Source organism: Hemitrygon akajei, chromosome 8, assembly GCF_048418815.1.
Source record: "Hemitrygon akajei chromosome 8, sHemAka1.3, whole genome shotgun sequence".
Classification (NCBI taxonomy): domain Eukaryota; kingdom Metazoa; phylum Chordata; class Chondrichthyes; order Myliobatiformes; family Dasyatidae; genus Hemitrygon; species Hemitrygon akajei.
In genome coordinates, this window is record NC_133131.1 from 76,857,012 (window position 1) to 76,876,427 (window position 19,416).

General features: G+C 40.7%; 1 protein-coding gene across 2 annotated transcripts in view; it reads right to left on the reverse strand.

The window, feature by feature from the left end:
- The window catches only part of LOC140732005 (synaptotagmin-6-like), a 476,663-nt gene extending 464,833 nt beyond the window's left edge, over positions 1-11,830 (reverse strand). For both annotated transcript variants that reach the window (XM_073054070.1, XM_073054069.1), the window contains exon 1: positions 11,727-11,830. The gene's annotated coding sequence lies outside the window, so the exon portion shown is untranslated. The remainder of the gene's footprint in view (positions 1-11,726) is intronic.
- Positions 11,831-19,416: the final 7,586 nt, after the last annotated feature.

Below are 19,416 nucleotides of genomic sequence, written 5' to 3' on the forward strand. Positions count from 1 at the left end.
TGTGAAGACAAGTGGAGGGGCAGATAGGATTGAGGAAGTAGGGAGGTTGCAGAAGGTCTTGGACGGATTAGAGGATTGAGCAGATAAATGCCAGACAGGTTGCAGTGTTGGAAATTGAATGATTATGTATCTCGGTAGAAGGAATTAAAGCATAGGCTATTTTCTAAATGGAGAGGTAATTCAAAAATCTGAGGTGCAAATGGAGTCCTCGTGCGGGATTCCCTGTAGGTTAATTTGCTGGTTGAGTCAGTAGTGAGGAAGACAAATGGAATGTTAGAATTCATTTCGAGAAGACTAGAAAGTAAAAGCAAGGATGTAATGCTGAGGCTTTATAAGGCATTGGTGAAGCCTCGCATGGAGTATTGTGAGCAATTTTGGGACCCTTCTCTAAGAAAGGATGTCTTAACATGGCAGAGGTTTCAGAGGTGGTGCATGAGAATAATTCTGGGAATAAAAGGGATTTTGTATGATGGCTAAAGGCCTTGCAGGAATTTAGAAGGGGGGGGGGGTGTTCTCATTGAAACCTATCAAATATTCAAAGGCCTAGATAGAGTGGCTGTGGAGCAATTGTTTCTCATAGTGGTGGAGTCTAGGGCCAAAAGACACAGATTCAGAATAGAGGCATATCTATTTAGAACGGAGATGAGGAGGACTTTATTTAGCCAAGAATGGTGACTATGTGCAATTCATTGACTGTGGAGGGCAAGTCATTGGGTGTATTTAAGGCAAAGGCTGATAGATTCTTGATTAGTCAGGGTGCGAAAGGTAATGAGGAGAAGCCAGAAGAATAGGGTTAGAGTGGATATTGATCAGATATGATAAGATGGCAGAGCAGACTCAAGGAGCCAAATAGCCTAATCCTGTTCCTAGGTCTTATGACCTTACTTCCTCTGGCACCCAAGGGTTCAGTTTCTCATTGAGTAGGTCCCAGCTCACCACAGCATAAGAAAATGAACTTGAAAAGTTTTGTAATTACCTCCCTACATGACCATATTACTGTGACACCCACTCCCACTTGCATCTGATTGCAATTTTTAGTAAAAGGGCTTCCACATGTGAAGTCCTGATTTATAATCCTTTTGTGTACGTTTGGTTAAGGTTTTCCAGTCAAGATGGCACATGCATACAACATCCCCTCAGTCGATATCTCCTGGACAGATCATGAAACTATATATTTCACTTGTATTATACCTTTTATGTTTGTTTTTCATCTTGGATGTAATTCTGGAACTGTTAGAACCTGTGATTTGCAGTTTGAAGATCGTTTGGGTGTTCCAAAGCTTTCCAGTTCCTGAGAGGATTCTGGGAGGCAGTGCCAGTACATGGGAATGTCATAGGGGGCAAGCTGTCAGCTGATGTTCGACTGCATCTTGCCAGTTAAATCTTCCATTAGTCACTGAGTAAAGCAACGAGGGAGATTGAAACAAGGTGAATGTGGATACTTGGAATCGTTTGGGTGTTTCAGCGCTCTGCAGTCTCCAAGGGGATTCCGGGAGACAGAGACAGCATGCGCAGACTTCACAGCAGGAAGGCTGTGGGATGGGGCATGAGCCATTGCAAGGCTCTATTTTGCTGATAAAAGCAACAAGGGAGATTGAAGTAGCAAGGCAAGTGCTGAGGGTGAACATCGGCTGCGTGTCTTTTAATCGCCCTGTACTGGAGAGTCTGCCGCTGGGTCTGGAGAGTGCTGCCCAGGTTTTCTGCATTTTGGATGTGGTCTTGGACTATAGACATTAGTTTATATTCTCTGTTTTTCACCCGATCTTTCTTGCTTTTGTGTGTGGGGAGGAGGGATTGGAGCTCCGGTTTTGTTCATTTTTAATGCGGGGAGGTGGGTTTGGGGGTTAATGTTTGTGCTGCCTTTCTTTTCTTTCTTGGTTTCATGGCTACCCAGAAAAGAAGAATTTCAAGTTGTATACTTCAATAATAAATGAACCTTGGAATGTTTGAAAGTTTGAACCTTTGAACTTTTGGTGAAATCTGTAATCACCAGATCCAGATCCAACAACTTCACTAAAACCTTTGTTACCCACCTATCATCCTCTTGACCAAAATAATCCTAATTCATGAACTCTCCCACCCTCACAGCCTGGATTCATAAGTAACTCAAGCATGCTTCTCTCATTAAATTACTCCAAATGGACTTGAGTCACTGATCCCTTTCCAAAAGCACCCTAAATCACAATCTGATCACTAAACTTCTGAGCTGCTGTGAGTGGTTGATCCAGTCCTCATAGGAATTTATTGGGTTAAGATGTGGAGGCTTCAGAGAAGGTGCAGAAGAGATTCACCGGGATGTAGCCTGGATTATAGAGCATTAGTCCTGGAGAAGTGTTGGACAAACTTGAATTGTTTTCTCAGTAATGTCAGAGACTGGGAGCTGCCCAGATAGAAATATATAAAATTATGAGAGGAAAGGGTAGGGTCAATAGTCAGATTCCTTTTCCTAGAATGGAAATATCAAATACTAAACAATATAATTTTATGGCGAGATGGGAGATTCGTTACAAAGGATATTCATGTGGCAAGGTTTCTTTACTTACAAGGAGAGTGTTAGGTGACAAGAACATGCTGGCAGAGGAGTTGGTGCGAGGAACGTATATGAGGCATTCAAGCGGACAGGGAATTGAGAGATATAGATCATATGCAGGACAATGTCTAGTTATAAGCTGTTATCATGGTTGGCACAGACATTATGGGCCAGAGGGCATGTTCCTGTGCTGTAGTGTTCTATGTACTACGAATATCTCATCTACCACCTTCATGCCCATTCACTTAGTATCTGTAGCTCTGTGTCCTTTTTTGCTTCCACATCACTCACTTCCCCACCTAATTTTGTCCCATCAGTAATCACTCCCTTTGTTGTGTCATTATAGATAGCTGTGAATATAGAACAGATTCTGAAATCCCCCAGCTATACAGCTGACAAGCCAATCATTTAGTTTTGACCCCATAACCAATCCATATATTTTGACCCCATAACCAACCCTTTGACTGTGCCAATATGTTACCCACAACAGACTTTGCTTAACAATGTTTGTTTGGTATTGTATTGAATAGTCTATTTTGTAAAACATCCTTCAGTTCCATTATCTGCCCTATTGGTTAAATCCTCAAAAAGCTTATTCAATTGGTGAAATAAAATATCCTTTCATAAAATCATGTTGGGAAAAAAGAGAATGGCAGTGGTCACACAAGCAACTATTGATACTTAACTGTAAAGCACACAGAGAAGTCAAGCTAACGGGAAAAGTAGAACCAGGTGTTGGCAGTTCAGCTTTCTTCTGCTTCCCTTCTGGATTGGCCACTGGTCAACAAGACTTTGATCAGTGGCTAATCCAGATATCAGAAATTTTGAGAGGAGGGGATTTCAATCAGGTCCACTGGCCAAGAACAAAATCCAGCAGTGGGTGCTACAGCAGTAAAGAATTTTGACCAGTGACCAATTGGTGTTTGGGCTTGATCAGCAAGAGCAAATTAGAGGAAGATGGGGGTAAGTGCAGCAACCATTGTCTGAGTAGATATAGTGGTGATCTTGAGACTCAAGGCTTCTGCAAAGAGAGAATTTAGTCAGAGAAATCAAAATAAAAGAAAAGCTAAAGTTTTTCTTTTTTATATCTGCTCATCTAGGACAGTAGAAATGCCGGGCAGAATAATGAAATGCTCCTGTTGCAGGATGTGGAAAGGCAGGGAGACCGCCATTGTCCCTGATGACTACAGCTGTGAGAAGTGCATCCAGCTGATGCTTCTAACAGTCTGCGTTAAGGGGTTGGAGCTGGAACTGGGTGAACTCCTGATCATTCGGGAAGGCTGAAAGGGTGATAGGACATATAGCAAGATAGTGTGGGGCACAGGAAACTGGGTAACAGTCGAGAAGGGGAAAGGGGTTAAGGAGCCAGTGCAGAGTAGTACCTCTGTGGCCATCCCCATCAACATCAGGTTTATCATTTTAGATACTGTTGGGGGATGACCTAACAGAGGAAAGTTGCAGTGGCTGGGTCTCTGGCACTGAGCCTACCTCTATGACTGTGAAAGGAAAAGGGGAGAAAGGGCACTCTGTGCTGGAAGGGGATTAATTAGTTAGAGGAATGGGCGGGAGGTCCTGTGGTTGAGAACGAGAATTCCCAGATTATATTTTGCCTCCCAGGTGCCAGGTCCAGGATATCTTGGATCGAGTCCTCAGCATTTTTAAGTGGAAGGATGAATGACCAGAGGTCATGGTCCATGTAGGTACCAATGACAGGTAGGAAAGTGATGAGGTTCTGCAATAGGGAGTATAGAGAGTTCGGTGATAAGTTAAAGAGCAGAACTTCCAGGGTTGCGACCTCAGGATTGCTACCCATGCGATGTGCTAATGAGGCTAGATCTAGAAAGATTACACAGTTTAAAACGTGGCTAAGGAGTTGGTGGAGGAGGGAGGGTATAAGTTTTTGGATCATTGAGCTCCCTCCTGGGAAGGTGAGACCTGTACAGAAGGGACGTTTGCACATGAACTGGAGAACTAATATCTTAGTGAGAATGTTTATTGATGTTGCATGGTGGGGTTTAAATAAAGTTGCAGGGGAATGGGATCTAGGGTATCAGAACAGTTAGTGGAGAGGTTGTTGACACAGATGTTGGTAAGATCTCAGACAAAGTTAGGAATCAAAAGGTTGAGCGTGGTGCAGCTCGTGTCCTGCACTGCCTACTTTTCAATGCAAGAAGTATGATAGGAAAGGTGGGTGATAGTGCTGAAGATGAGGCAGCTGGTTTACATACGGAGGCAAGGTGTAGTGAGGAGAGGCTGCTGATAGGGCAAAATTGCAGTCAACAGGATGAGATGCAAGGTAAGAAGCAGATAAAACCAAAAAGGGTGAATACAAGACTGAAGGTGTAACATTTGAACACATGCGGTGTATGGAATAAAGTAGATGAGCTTGCTGATTGGCAGGTATGATGTTGTAGGCATCACTGAACCATGGCTGAAAGGTTATAGCTGGGAATTTAATGCCCAAGGACACACATTGTATCAAAAGGAAAGGAAGGAAGGCAGAGGGGACAGTGTTGCTCTGTTGGTAAAACATGAAATCAAATCATTAGAAAGAGGTGACATAGGATCGGAAGGTGTTAAATCATTGTGGATAGAGCTAAGGAACTGCAAGGGTGAAAAGACACTGATTGGAGTTGTATACAGATCCCAATATAATAGTAAAGTTGCGGCCTACAAATTACAATGATTGATAGAAAATGCATACCAAAAGGGCAATGTTACAATAATCATGGGAGACTTCAATATGCAAGTAGAATGGGAGACTGAGAGGTCTGAGGGTAGATAAGTCACCTGGGCCAGATGGCGCACATCCCAGGGTTCTGAAGGAGCAGGCTGAAGAGATTATGCAGGTATTAGTAATGATCTTTCAAGAATCACTAGATCCTGGAATGGTTCCAAAAGACTGGAAAATTGCAAGTAGCACTCCACTCTTCAAGAAGGCAGAGAGACAGAAGAAAGGAAATTATACACCTGTTCATTTGACCTTAGTTGTTGGGAAGTCAGAGTCGATTATTAAGGATGAACTGTCAGTGTACTTAGAGGTACATGATAAAATAGACTGTGGTCAGCATGCTTTCCTCAAGGGAAAATCTAGCCTGACAAATCTGTTGGAATTCTTTGAAGAAATCACAAGCAGGATAGACAAAGGCGGATTGGTTGATGTTGTGTACTTGGACTTTCAGAAAGCCTTAGACAAGGTGCCACAATGAGGTTGCTTAACAAGACCATGCTATTAACAGGACAGATTCTAGCATGGATAAAGCAGAGAGGGCAAATAGATATGGAGAGTCTGCAGAGTCACTCGGCAGAGCCACCAATGTTCTATTGAAATTATTAGGAATAAACTTTTGACACTGTCTCTACATCAGAGTCTGCCTTTCCTCTGCACTTGGGTTCTAATATTTCCAGCGTACACTGTGGTATCAGCATCAGCTTACTGGGTAACTAAAGAAAAGTTCTTTCCTTATGATTGTTACTTAAAGAATATTTCTGTTCATCCAACAATGGTGTTTGGGCAAGCAAACCAGTGATTTAGATAAAGTAAAAAAGATAAGAGATGTTGGCAAGATGAGACAAGGTTATATCAGTTTAACTGCAGAAAATTGCACCTTATTTTCAGATTAGGAAAATGAAAGATGGCACATGATTAAGAAGGGGTCAATGATTGATCTTTTTGTGTGGTGGGGGGAGATGTGAGAGGTACCAGTGTTAATGGCATGAAACAAGAGAAGCCTTTACAACTGTCTCTAACAGAATAGATAAGGATGGGAGAAATTCATGTAAATGAATATGAAAAGATATAGGAGACCCACATTCTTAACTGTTGTCAATGACTCCAAGAAAATTGATGAGCGGGAGAGAATGAGATTAACTTCCTCACAATCCCGTGGGGCTTCATTAATGCTTTAGATAACAACTGGCTTCTCAGTGTGATTTGTCAGAGGCCTGTATGGGAGGAATATCACAAGGAATTCCAGTAAATTAAGATTAAAATGGGAAGCCATGGCATGTTTCAAGGAGAGAGGGCAAATAGATATGGATAATGGTCTCCATTCATTATCAGGGCTAACGCTATTAATTTCTTTGTCCTTCAGAAAGTAGTATAGAATACTTATTTTACAGACTTCATTCACATCCCTGTTTTTATCTGTTCAATGTAACACTGAGGATACAGATTTAATGTGAACCAGATTTAATATGAGTATTCATGCATTCTACAAAGGGATGGTGAAGGAGCTTAATTGGTAACTTCTAATCGGATTGGAAGCTGAAACATCCAAATGATATACAAATTTTAAAATGTTGCTACCTTCAAGGGAAAAAAGAACTAGAGGGGTGTGACTAATCTTTTAAGGAGCTTGCAGGGTATTGACTGGTTTTCCACTGCTGCTCCATTCCAGACTTCTGGGCAGTGGATTTATAGAAGTAAACTTTTTCAGACATGCAGTCTCGGCAAATTGTCTCAACCTGACAACACAACTCCAAATCATCAGGAATTAAGACTGAATGCACTGGAAATACTAATCAGACCAGGCAGCATTTGTGGAGACTGAAACAGGAGTAATGTATTGGGTCAGTAATTTCTTGGCATAATTTCTGCCATTAATAATTTAATAGAAATAATGAATTCCAAAGCAAGTGTAATTTGTGTAATCATTTTTACATGTGCGAAAAGACAAGCATTTCCTTTTCATTGTATTAGATATTTCATTAACATTATTTTCAGTTCCTGACTTACTGGGAAAGCTTTCAAATTCTGAAAGAGCTGGCACCCTTGACTTCCAAGGAAGTCATTCTGTAAGTGCCTAAAGAAAGTGTGCCATGTCTACTGTATCACATTAAAGTTTGAAAATATCATTAAAAACATAATCATTACCATTATTGTTAATTAATTACCTGGCCTCGACCCTGTTTTCATCAATCAAAAAAAGACTTGTATAGGGTCAATGAAGACTAACCAGAAGGATCAAAACTATACTCTGCCAGAGTGTGAAACTTGGGTGTAAACCAAAAACATGCAAGTTTACTACAAATCTAATACTAGAGGGTGATGGAGTGGAGATGTCTCTACCAAAGGAGGTGTAGGGCGCTCCTTCCCTTTGCTGCCCTGTAGGCCATCCTTGGGCAAGGTGTAGCACCTGCTTAGCCCCCCGATCAGGGTCACGTGAGGCCACTGGAGCAGGTGGCGGATGGTCGTATGAGCAGCTGGTACATATCATGCTTTGGTTGTGTGGCTAATGACTCCAGACAGATAAGATCGTAGAAAAATTTGTACTTCTGTAGAAAAATTTGCCAAGAGCAATCATGGTCATGGAAAGGCCATGATCACCTGCATCATTTGACATGACACAAAATAAACAAATAAACAAATCAATACCAGAGTGCCCAGTAAAATTATATTTCTTTGGAAACACTGTAAAATCAGAAGAGAAGTGTTCATTTTGAATGTCAGTTACTAATATTGCCTTATGTTCAGCCCCTTAATGTAACATTTTGACCAGTTGTACAGCTGGAAAACATTATTTGATAACTTAGATGGATAGAAAATGCCTAGGTTTGTGCTTGACAACTTTATGGAGCAAACTAAACAAAGTATCAGTCAGAACACTTACCCATTAGTCATGATGAACAGAACTGAATGGATCTACCAATTAGGCTGTTCCTGTGCAAAACAGTCACTCAGAGGTCATGAATAATTGTGTACAGTACTGTGCAAGTCTTTGGCATATATACATAGGTAGGGTGCCTTAGACTTTTGCACAGTACTGTTGTAATTTTATATTGCATCCTGTTGCAGCAAAAGAAAACTTATTTCATGAGATATGTGAGTGATGGTAAACCTGATTCTGATATAGGTCTCTATTGCGGACTGAGAATAGGAAGGGGACAGGGAGAGGGGAATCATGGTTGGGAAAAAGGGAAGGGAGAGGGAAAGGCATGGGAAGTACCAGAAAGGCATTCATTCACGGTCAATTGTTTGGAAGCAAATGACTTTGCCTGGTGTCTCAGGACAGTGTGTGGCTGCACCTGTACCACCCCCTACCCCGGCACTCCTTCTCTGCCACCTGTCCCACACCCCTCCACTGGTATCGCACCTTCTTCACTCCCAAATCCCTTTGCTCCCACCAGATTTACAAACACACTCTCTGCTCCACATTGACAAATACAGTACTGTGCAAAATTCTTAGGCACCCTAACTATATGATTGCCTTTTGCATGTTACAGTATCATTGATATTTTCAAAGTTAACAATGAGCTCAACTATTGCCAATGTCCCTGCTTTTTTTTTTCCTTTACACTGCATGAACTGCTGCCACTGGGCTATAAACATGCAGGAGCAGTGTGTGGTTAAATGCCTTGCTCAAGGACACACAGGCTGCCTTGGCTGAGGCTCAAACTAACAACCTTCAGATCGCTAGCCCAAAGCCTTAACCACTTGGCCATGTGCCACACAGTACTTCAGTAACCAGTTTCCCATATCTTTACTTTTCCCATGACTCTCTATACTTTCTTTATTCCATCAACACTTTGGACACTTAATCATCCCCATCTTCTACTTAGTTGCAGATGTACCCAGCTGACCACCATTCCTGCATATTTCCTGCATCGGGATATGTTTGAAACCTGTTGCACCAAAAAGTATTCAGTTATTTCTAAAGATCATTAATTTAAAATATTGGCTGCATGTCTTCCTTTCAATGGTCTGACCTGGTGAATATTTCCAGTATATATTGCTTAGATTCCCATCTATTGCAATGTTTTGCATCTGTGTTAGATTAGGTTACTGATTTGTTTGTAATAAGCATCATTTACCACTCCAAACTGTACCCAGTTTTACTAAATGGATGCACTATTCTGAAGAAACAACAGCAATATGTCTTAATGTATGAAACAGTAAATCATATCTCACAAAATTGAATTTTGCAAAATTGAATCATCATTCAGTGCAAGTACCCATTATTCTAACCCCACCAAGGATATTGGATTTACACATCTAAACCAACTTACAAACATTATTATAAAAACTCATAATATATAAAAGAAACAGAAATAGCTTGTGATCTCCTCATGTTTGAAATGAACCTATGGAGGAGAAAATACACTATTGGAAAGAATTTTATTAAAGATGGAGAAATAATTTTTGGAAGCCATGCACGTGGCTGCCCATTTAGAACCAAATTGTGAAGAGTTCCCATTAATGTTTAATTGGTCCATTTGTTCTTCACTCACCCCATTTAGACTCAAATAACACAGCCTTGCTACTCGCATTAAAATGGATAATATATAGGATCATCCCGGAATAAGTAGTTCCCTAGGGCCCTGTCTGATGTCTACACCCTGGACAATCACATCTCCCTGAATGCGATCCCACCGCAACAGAGCAAGGTTCTGAATGGCAGCACCGAAAGTCCCATGGTAGCTAAGTGTGCACCTGTTAGTTATTACTTAGCATCTTAAGGTTTGTGCATGGCGCAGGGGAACACTTCCATCCCCAATGCTTGTGGCGAAGTCAATCAATGAAAGATGAAAGATAAAATTCAGGTGCGGTAAGAAATAGGAGTAAAAAACACCAAGCGAGTCAATCAGGAACCTCAACCTGGTGACACCCTCGGCTAACGATAAAATCGGGCAGTGATAAAATAAAACAACAACGGAAAATGCCCCAAGTCTCATGTGTGATTTACTGCCGTTCTGGTGCACGAGACTGGAAAGACTTGCGGAACGGAGCAATTGGTAAATATGCAGGCGGTGTTTCCAACCTTCGGTGTCTCTCCGCAGTTTTCGAGGGAAGTCACTGCCTTTGCGGATATGAAGAATTCTGCTCTGGAAAGAAAGCGATGTGAAGAATTCGGGACCTCCCACAAGATTTGGCATTTACCTCCAGTCTACTGTGGGATCGCCCTCCATTAGGAAAGTGGCAGCTAAAAATGCTAAGCGATGAACTTTGCCTTTCTGTAGATTGAGTTTCAGTTACAGGCAGGTCTTTCACCTAAAAACGAGTGCTGGAAGTTTCACTCAACCTAAATATCCACGTTCTACTCAAACTAAGCCTCCCCAAAGGGCGATATGTTTGGATAGACAGAAAAATATAGAACCCGCTAACTACTGCGCGTAGGTGGAATTTAAAGGGGTATTTAAATTTACAGCGAGTTCAACTTCAATCTAAGTTATTTCCTCCCTTGTGTTGAAAATGGCTTCTCCAACTCGGTCAAGGCTGTTCGGTTCTTTAATTATTGGCAGAATACAAATCCATGCGCCCAGCAAAAAGATAGGAGTAACTTGCAAAATAAATTTGAACTCATTCCCTGGGGTCCTGATCCGTGTCTCGGATGTTTGTACATGTAGGTCATTAAAATAAATAATTCAGCATTCATCTCGATCCGAATTCCATGCCATGGTAAAATAATAGTTATATAATATTTGAAGATTCATTCTGGAGATTGAAAAATCCTTATGCATCAACATTTTAAAAAAATGTTTCGTCAATCCAACAAAACATTAAGTCACAGCCTAAGATTATCCAGCTTTCTATAGGTATTTCTGAAGGTAAATGTCTACATAAAAAAAAAACAAAATCGTGAAGGAACTGAATATCTCCCCATTACGGGCTGGCGGTTTACACATCTACTGTCCACGCTAAGATTCAGCACTGAACAGCTCCAGGGCACAACCCCATGGCTTAGCAGACGATTGCAACACTGCTCCAGATGGAACAGTGCCGAATCGCAGTTCGCAGCCCAGGCATTGACTGGGAATCAACAGCTGCAGGGATAACTTCACTCGGCACAGTACCTGCACAACTTCACCCGCAACTTTAAATGTCCACGCAGCCCTGGACTTGGGAGTTCACGAGTAACTTAAGCACCGAGTAACATCAAACGAATCGAAGAGAAAGGATCAAGGGAAGTCGCGCCATAGCGTTCGGAAAAGCTTTTAAGTCCAGCCCAGCTCATTGTAACATAAAAGGACACCGAATGTGGCAGAGATTTGATGATTTATACAGTTATATTGTGAAATTGCTCGACGCACCCTGTCCTCTACAGACACACACATTGGATCTTGCTCCAACATGAGACGGTACCACCGATTCTGATCATTTCTGATGCTTAAATCGAGCTTTCCTCTATTCTGATAATCTATGCAGACAACACATTTTGTCTCTCTTTTTACGAAGTCAACCCAAAAACAGACCTACCATCTAATGTGATTCCCCGGAACTCGCGGCAGTCTTCGTTCAGATTGTTAAAAGGAGAGATTTTTTTCTGTTAAAAGGAACTCTCGCAACCGTCAACATTCGCCACTCAAAGAGAGCTGTAAGTGTTATGCCTCGCTCCTTTCCCCTGCACCGCCAGTTTAAGTGAGGTAGTTGATTTCCTCGTCTCGCGGAGAACTGGTTTCTGCCCTGGGTGAAACCGGTCACTGTTTCCCTCTAGTGCCAACAGGCTGCCAGAGAACAACTTGCATCGCAAACTGATTGTATTTCTCACTATCGTGTTGAAGAATCAAGTTGAATAAAAACAAAGGATAATTCTCAGTTTCACTTCTTGGTACTTTTGGAGACTTTAAATGGAAATAGAGTAGTATTTTAGAATCAAACGTTATAATGTTATAGTTTCTGAAACCAACACAGGATATTTTGCATTTTAAGCGTAATTTACGTAAAGTATTAGTGAACCCGCACACTTATTGCCCAGCTCTAAGCAAGCGAAGCGAATGTACTTTTACCCCAAACTTCCGGTGTTATTCGGGTTTTTGGCGAGGTATTGTGGTATTAGTTGTGTAACTTTAATGAGAGGCAATTTATTCCCCAACTTTGTTCACAGCCTACAGTAGCACCCATTTTAATGTCTGTTAATTGTCCATCCTGTAAATGAGGGAAGTTACAACAACTGCTACTCACATTACCTGACTCAGTTATGCTGGGACTTTGACCCGAGGAGGCAAACACAAATTCCAGGCACTTTTCATCCTCCAGGACGTTGTTGTTACACAACTCATTGACAAGTCCGATCGCTTTTTGACACAGAATCACATGGTCCTCCTGGTTGGCACTCATCTCTTAAGAGGCATCCTTCCTCCTGCGAAGCATTCAAGAGGACCCTCTCAGTCCATCGTCGCCCACAACTGTACTTGCGGGAGCGAAGACCCATGCGAGACCTCCCCTTTCATTCGAAGAAACATTAATGTCAACGCTTATCAATCCGGGGGCTATTTTACACGAGCCACTGATTCCTGTAATCCTACTAGCTTCCTGATTTGCTGGGAGTGTTTGGAGAGATGTAATATTTGATTTGCCGATGAGGCGTGGCCTTTCCTTCAAGAACCTCCTAAATTTAATTAGAAATTCTAGGCAAATGAGATCAGTCAACGAAATACGAACTTTTCATTGAATAAACCGCAGCTTCATTGATTTTATCTTTTGGCCACATTGTTGGATCTCAATGAATTACGTCTGCCTGTCTCTTTTTATTCAGTTGTAATACAATTATGGCCATTACCTTTTAAAGGAGCCATTACTTAACCGAAAAAATACTAACTCCACATACATCTGCATCAATTTAACGACGAAGTCGGATTATAAAGTCATAAATCATTAAATCATTACACCAATATCCCCCACACAAAACACTTAAGTATAGCATATCACCACCCTACGCAACATTATTGGTGGCTTAGTAAAGACATCTGCAGTACCTAGTGATTACCTCGTGAACACCACTGGCTTTGACTTCATCTCTTTTTATTTGGAGACCGTACCCCACCCTACACGGATTCAGTTACTTGTACATCAGAACGATTTAACATTGAACTTGAACTCCACCACAAATACAAAGGAAGATGCTGCACTAAATTGTACCTTTTTTTGTTTTTCAATCTCTTTCTGGGACTTAGTAAAGTGAAACCAGGTCTCTCAAAAGTATACCATTATCTGGAAATAATTAACTAATTTTACTTCATGCATATTCCTGATTTGAATCTATCATCCCTGTACAGTCTAATTCATGAATTAAGTAGTTTGCTCTTTTTTTTTGGAGAATCTGCTCTGATCTGACTCTGTTTCAGTTTCCTGCTCCCACACTTAATGTCATTTATCAGCAGCACCCAAGGCACTTTTGATAAAAGGTTACTGACATCAAACTTCCACTCTGCTGTTTTACACAAATTGTGCCTGCAGATGGGAGTTAATGAATAGAGGAATGCAGACTTACATTTGGTAGAAGGAGTGTCTCTCTGCCATCTGTTTCCAGTTTTTTTTTATCCCCACATTCTCATCAACAAAAACCACATTTCCCCCTCCTCCCCACACCACCCACACTGACACAACTCCTACCACTCACCCATATATATTCAGGACAATTTACTGTGGTCAATTAACATATCAACCCATGCAGCGATCATGCTAATGTCACATGGACAGCTCCAAGGGTCAGGGTTAAACTCATGTATCTGGCATTTTATCTTTGGCAAATGTGACTCCACTATTTAAGAAAGGAGGGAGACAGAAAATAGGGGACAACCAACCTTGATAGGAAAATGCTGCAATCCCTAATGATGAAATTTGTAACAGAACACTAGAAAGATGATACTTGAGTTCAGCAGATGCCATGAACTATGAAAGGGAAATGATGTCTGACTAATCTAGAGTCATAAAGTCATACAGCGTGGAAGCAGGCCATTGGTCCCGTGAAGCAGGTTGGTCAAAAAAATTGGATCATGGATTGGGGGTAGTATAGTGACATGATTGAGAATTGACCAGCAGAGGGAAAACAGAAGCAATACACACAAAATTTGGGAGGATCTCAGCAGATCAGGCAGCATCTATGGAAATGACGTTTCGGGCGGAGACCCTACTTCAGGACTGGAAATGAAGATGGACGATGACAGAATAAAATGGCCGGGGAAGGTGACAGGTGAAGCCAGGTGAGTAGGAAAGCTAAAGGGCTGGAAAGAAAGGAATCTGAAGGAAGAGGAGAGAGGTGTGAGAAAACTGATCTTTCGCACTTTGGCTGAATGTACCATGCAGATTGATGTTTGGACCCCAGATGTCTACAGTTGAAAATAATATCAATGATTACATCTAAGTGAGTGCACCAAGTGTCAAGTGTGCTAGCAATGCAACATAAAATGTGATTGTGAATTCTCAGGAAGATGTAAAAGTCTGCAAAAGGAGATAGACAAGCTAAGTAAAAAGGTGAGAGCATGCAAATAGGATATAATGGGAAGAAATGTGAAAAGCACAGCATCTATTTTAAGTGGTGAGAGATTGGGTAGTGTTGATGTTCAAAGAAATGTGGATGTCCTTGTACACATGTACCCAAAAACCAATGTGCAGGTGCAGCTAGTGAGGAATGACAACTACTGTAAATTGTTCACCTTTATCACAAGAGGATTTGAGTTCAAGAATAAAGGTGTCTTACTGTAATTACACGTAATCTTGGTGGCATATCCAAAGTGTTGTGTAGCTACTGTACGTGGTTCATTAGCAATATGGTTCAAGAGATAATGATTTGACCTTCATGATCTCCACAATGGAGAACAGATAGAGAAATCTAACAGACTCTTTTCAGAATTAGGCTTCTTCATCTGGCCCTATGCAAATCATGCTTGTAAACCAAAGTGGTGATTAAGCCACTGTGCAGTTCTCATAGTTTTTATACTACATCAGAATCACTTCAGGGTTTTTTAATGTTACTCACATACAATAAAGTATTAAAGCTGATATAGTGTCTGCCTTACAATATTTGCCCTATATATTAGGAAAAAAAATTTCTTTATTTAGTCCTTCTTGGGATAGATTATCCCTGATTGTCTTCGGAAAAGCAATGATGAGTGGCTCCTTGAAAATTTGCAGCTAGTGGGGCAAATACATTCACATATCTCTTCTAGGTAGGGAACTCCATCTTCTGACCCAGCATTGATTAAGAAATCATCATGTACAGCAAATCGGGAGGTTCAAATGGGGAAGAGATGGTATTCTCTTTCTTCTGGTTTTTAAGATGATTGTGTGATAATTATGTGCCTTTGTGGAACTGCTTATGTGTTCACAGCTCCCTTGACCTTTACCCTGTAATCTTGAAATCTTAATGTTGAACATGTTCCATTATATCTATTGATATAATCATATCGATCTTTACTGACGGCTAGTAAAAGTTGACTGGTAATGATAGGCTTTTGCATAGGATTATCTATGTTCTCAAAATTATCTATGTCATCCTTATCATCTGCCTTTTGAATTCCCTGGATATTTGGCAAATTATCAAACATAAGCAAAAGGCAGTAATACATTACTGATAATAAATGATCACTGCTCCACCTGCCCAGATATTTCATCTTGCTGATGCACTTTATCAATTTCCCTTCCCTATGCAGTTTCTTTCTGGAATGCCAATAATTTCAGCATTTTCACAGCTTGACTGATCCTTTAGTTACACCTCAACACTTCTAATTCTAAGCACACTGACGATAGTTTACTCTAAACTACCTTAGATCCAGAGTAGCTGTTCCCTGCTGTTCCTGTGTTGCTGTTTTACTGATGGTAGTTTATGGTGTTAACATTTCATTCCATCACCAACAGATTTTTGCACTTGAGTCCTTTCCTTACAATTGTTCTTCCTTCCTCTCCTTTCACACCATTCTTTGGTTAAAATTTGTATCCCTGTCAAAATATCCACTTAAATAGCTTGCTGGAACTTCTTTGATCATTTTATAACATTGCAATATCAAATAAAGACAATGCCATATAAATGTACATTTTTTTCTACTGAACAGAATTATCTACTCAATAAGATAATTTTCTGGGTTCATATTCTGGTGCAAGATTGTCTGATAAAGACCAGGGAGATGATTATTGACTTCAGGAGAAGGAAACTAGAGGTCCGTGAGCTAGTCCATATCAGGGGATCAGAGGTGGAGAAGGTCCGCAACTTTAAATTCAATTGTGTTATTATTTTGGAGGACCTGTCCTAGGCCCAATACATAAGTGAAATTATGATGAAAGCACAGCAACACCTCTACTTCCTTAGGAGCATGTGAAGATTTGGAATGACATCTACACCTTCAACAAACTTTTATAGATGTGTAATAGAGAGTATATGACTGGCTGCATCACAGCCTGGCATAGAAACACCAATGCTTTTGAATGGAAAATCCTACAAAAAGTAGTGAATGCAGCCAAATTCATGACAGGTAAAGCGCTACCCACCATTGAGCACATTTACATGAAAGGTTATTGCAGGAAAGCAGAACCCAACATCAGGGACCTCCACCATCCAGGACATGCTGTCTTCTCACTGCTGCCATTAGGAAGAAGGTAGAGAAGTCTCAGGACTCACACCACTAGGTTTAGGAACAGTTATTACCTGTCAACCATCAGGCTCTTGAACCAAAGGGGATAACTTCACTCACTTCACTTGCCCCATCATTGAACTGTTCCCACCATCTATGGACTCACTTTCAAGGACTCTTCATCTTATATTCTTGATATTTATTTATCATTATTTCTTTATTTTTGTATTTACATAGTTTGTTTTCTTTTGCACAGTGGTTGAATACCCAAGTTGGTGCAATCTTTCATTGACAGGCTGAATTACTGTCTGGTGTGGGTGGGGGGGGGGGGTGGGGGGCTACTGCACAGGACTGAAAGAAGCTGCAGAGGGTTGTAAATCTAGTTGGCTCCATCTTGGGTTCTAGCCTACAAATACCCAGGACATCTTCAGGAAGCAGTGTCTCAGAAAGGTAGCGTCCATTATTTAGGACCTCCAGCACCCAGGGCATGCCCTTTTCTCACTGTTACCATCAGGTAGGAGGTACAGAAGCCTGAAGGCACACACTCAGTGATTCAGAAACAGCTTCTCCCCCTCTGCCATCCAATTCCTAAATGGACATTGAACCCGTGAACACTACCTCATTTTTAAATATATATTATTTCTGTTTTTGCATGATTTTTAATCTAGTCAATATACATAGACTGTAATGGATTTACTAACTTATTATTATTATTAATTTATTATTTTTCCTTGTTTTTTAATATTATGTATTGCGTTGAACTGCTGCTGCTAAATTAACAAATTTCACGACACATGCTGGTGATAACTTGATTCTGATGCTAATTCTATTATGGACTTATTGAGTATGCCCGCAAAAAATGAATCTCGGTGTTGCTTATGGTAACTTACATTGATAATAAATTTACGTTTGAACTTTTTTATATTAATTATTCATTTGATGCATTTCCTGTGTTTTAAGCTGCATAGCAACTTATGCTCAGTCAACAATACACAGCTTGTTCATTCATACTTACCTGTTCTAGACTCATTGAGTTAGAGACATGCAGCACAAAAACACGCTCTTTGGCCCATCAACTGCACATGAATCATTAAACACCCATTTCCCTGTAATAAAATCCAGTTTAAATGCAACTAATGTACTAATGTAATTTCAGTGAGCCGTGTTCCAGCATTCGGCAATCAGTTTTAATTATTTTTGTTCCTTGATGTTCCCTACAATCAACCTTCCCTTTAATGAACCAGTGAGGGTCTGTCTACCATGCTGTGGAATTTAAACCCCTGAGCAGATGTCTCTCTCTCTCCCTCACTCCCACCATCATGTCTACAACCTACCTCCCACTCTAGTGCCATTATTTCCCCAACTGTCACATGGCCCTGGCATCAGGGTATTTATTGGATAGGAAATGCTTTATTGGATTGGGTCTTTATTGGAAAGGAAATAGTAGGCTGCAAATTGGGACTAGGTAGAAGCCAATTGCCAGTGTGACAATAATGTTGGGTGGAGGCAAAAATGGCTGGCATTCCCATTCCTATTGTAGCTTAGGTGATCTGGTGGGCATCCTGGAAGAGGGAAACATTTGCACTTATGGGATCGGTGGGGAGGGGGGTGGTCCTTCCTGTCTATTGTTGTTGGGATTCTTTACTTGCAGTAATCCCAGAATTAAATAAGAACAGACATGACACCTCAATTTAATGTTTAAATTCCAACACACTTCTTGTTAACAGGTTTATTATCCACACAGCATCATCTCTGTTCAAATGTGAGGGGGACATGTTTGCGATAGGCATCCTTGGATATGATTAATCTAGTTATTATTGAATTTTATATTTTTAGCTCTTTCATCTATTTTCTAATCAAATCCCATTTGTTGGGGATTGGAATTTGTCATCCCACATCCCTCCACTTCATAAAATCAAAAACTTCTGTCCCACTAATTACCAGCAAAGTCAGCGGATTAATATCCAATCATGCATTTTTATTCCAATGCGTTTCATTTAGCCAAGATGTATTTTTTTTCATGTGGATAATAAAACGTTTGATTCTCTGATCACCTCTCTAGGTCAAATCCTTCCACTCTGGTCTACTCATCCTAAAACACAGCTCAATTTTCATAAATGCATTACTGATTAGGCCAATTTCAAAGTGCCTAAGATTACACAACAGAGTACATTTCAAAAGTACTCCATTGACATGATGGTACCTTGAAGTGTCTTGAGACATTACCGATCACTTTTACACTAATGACATAAAGCTCTTCACCACTGATGCAAATGTACTCCATAAAGAATCAACTTCACCTACAATATGAGGGGTATAGATAGGGTAAATGCAAGCAGGCTTTTTCCACTGAGGTTGGGTAGAACTACAACTAGAGGGCATAGGTTGATGGTAAAAAGTGAAAAGTTTAAAGGGAACATGAGGAGAAATTTCTTCACTCAGAAGGCCGCGAGAGTGTGGAACGAGCTGCCAGCACGAGTGGTGCATGCAAGCTCGATTTCAATGTTTAAGTGCAATGTGGATAAGTACATGGATAGGAGGGGTATGGCAGGCTAAGCACCCAGTGCAGGTCGATGGGAATATGCAGTTTAAATTGCTCA